Here is a 2,619-nt window from a genome sequence, read left to right on the forward strand (position 1 = left end):
TCTCGTGGGAGAGCTTAGACTCTCGATTTTCTACCAGCGTTCCGCTAAAAGTGCGCAAGAACCAACAAAAAGTCAAAAACTAGGATCTAGCTAAAGGAGAATTCAAACACTGCCTCGGTGGTAATCAAACTAGGTGGGCTGGTTCCGTTCAAACCTGGCATCACTAGGCTTATTTGCGATTTCAAAAAATGAGTTTGACCTATGTAATGTCCATTTATTCTCCCTTACTTTGTCGAGAATTACTCAAATTCGAGGGATGCACAAAGTGTATTTTTGTATTTGGAAAATAATTTTCGGAAGGTTTACAGAGATTGTAGTTAAAGTAAGCTATATCGTGTTATCTCATGGTACCACTTCCTAGGCTAGCAGATCTATTAAACTTAAAGTTTTCGAATTATCTAGTTCCAACCTATTCAGTGTATGTGTAGGTTTTCTCCTTGTTGCTTTCAAATAAAGTATTTATTTGCTAAATTCCTACTTCGTGAAATACTGAGAGAGATTTTGGTTTCCCCGTCCCAGCTTTTTAAAGGAATATGGACATTGCACCACAAAGTTTAGTCCTACAGTTACCTACAGCTACAGATGTCAGATATCGAAGCTGCTTTAGAGATTCATCATAGCCTAGTTCATCAGTCTTATCAATATAGACCATATGAGACCTGAAAGGCTGAGTCTGGTTTTTCGCCTTTTAAGTCTTCTTATCTGAATCGGCATCCAAACCTGGTATCACCACTTTATTGCAGAATGCCGATTATCCTGACTTCAAATAATTACTTCAGTTCCTTACCTCTCTGGAACAAATCTTCCCTTATCTCAAGTATTTGGAGAAAGCATTTGGAGAATTCAACTATTTGGAGAACATTTGGAAAGCCCTACTGAATATTGTTACCAAGGCATTACAAATTACAGAGGACGCTTTCATTCACTGTTTAAAGTTAGTCATTAGATACATGCAGGACTTTCTGGATTGAAGTCTTTTTTGATTTAAGGGAAATCTGTTGGTTGATACTTACGCCACCAAATTAAAAAAGGACAGTTTTGAATCTTGAAAAAGAGTTCGGACCTCAAAACAAAATTGGATGTACCAACTTTTTAGTCCTTGAAGACAATTTAAACTGTGTCGGACCATCAACACACTGTCGTGGATTTTTGTTGAAGCCATTTGCGGTCAATCAATAGTTGGAAACAAGCAGGGGATTTTTTACACGCTGGTTGTAGAGGAGAATTGAGGTTACTTAAAGTATTAGCTGCACCAAGTTTGATGTGGATGATGTGCGTGTGTCGTATGTTGTGGACAAAGGCAAGAGTTGATTCTTTACTTGTCAGGGGTAAGGTCACAAAAACGACAGAATGGTGCTGATAATGATGAAAAGAATAAGAATAATCCAAACTGATTGAGAATAATGAAGAACTGATCGTCCAAAGAAAGGCTCCCTTCTGATTCACTGAATACACCTTATATACGGAAAAAGTGGGAGTGGTTTTGTTATCATTACACTGAAAACTGTAACGTTCAATTACAGTATAAGCACCTTAAGAGATCGAACGAGAAGATAGGGATGTGAATTTTTTGGGGGAACAAGAACAAAGGAAATGTTTAAGATGTGAATTTGGATGGATATTTTAAGCAATTGCTAACAAAGGCATTTCTAAACAAAGACATGTGCTTAGACATGAAGGAAAAAACATGGGAATTTAAATGGGAAATAAATTTAAGGGATGTAAATTTTGCTAAATGATTCACAACATTTGGAACATTCATTTACAACAAGAAATTTGTTTGTTTGAGGTATGGTTGGAGTCTCGCGAATCGGAATTCGCGACAAGCACAGAACTGTCAAATATAGTAATTAATTACCATAAATTCAGGGTAAACTGTCGGAATTTTGAATATTACGTGAAGTTCTGCTAGGCAAATGGCAAAGAATTTATAAATAATGTAAGAACGCGTATTTTCTTGTATGATAAATTAAAATAATGTTCACCGCCTTTTTCAAGAAAATGATAGATTTCGATGGTTTCATCAAAGCACTTTTTCCCAATCCTTATGCAGGAGAAATGACTCATTTTGGTAGAGACATGTCTTATCTCATGTTTTGGGGAAATTGAAGAGAATTCAATTCTTTCATTCATTTTTTGTCGACTTATTCAAATCGTCGAACGTTCGAGAATTCAGCTCATTCGAAATATTCCAATTTCAATGCAAAACAGAAAGGAGAAAAAGTAATTTGATGTTTTTAGGAGAAGCACAGCTTAGATGTACCAATTTTTTAAAATATTTCCACAGCAAAGGAAGAGATATTTGCTATTGATCCTGTCACGCCATTTCATCAATTCTCATTAGTTACTTCAATCTTCATAAAATTTACATCCTATTTCTGGAATAAATTTAATCTTAAATTCCTTTCGAACAATTAGTGACGAAATTCTTATGATCAGCTTCTTGAATATTTGGTACCTATGAGCAACATTAAGCGTAATATACAAAATTAATCTGTCAGATGAAACTATGAAATTCAGAAATAGGAAAGAAGAGAACAAGAGAGAAAGGGAGAGGGAGAGAGCGAAGGGAGAAAGAGGGGGAGGAAGAAAGGGAGAGAGAGAGAGAGAGGAGGAGAG

The sequence above is a fragment of the Loa loa genome (genome assembly GCF_000183805.2).
Source record: "Loa loa unplaced genomic scaffold supercont3.77, whole genome shotgun sequence".
Classification (NCBI taxonomy): domain Eukaryota; kingdom Metazoa; phylum Nematoda; class Chromadorea; order Rhabditida; family Onchocercidae; genus Loa; species Loa loa.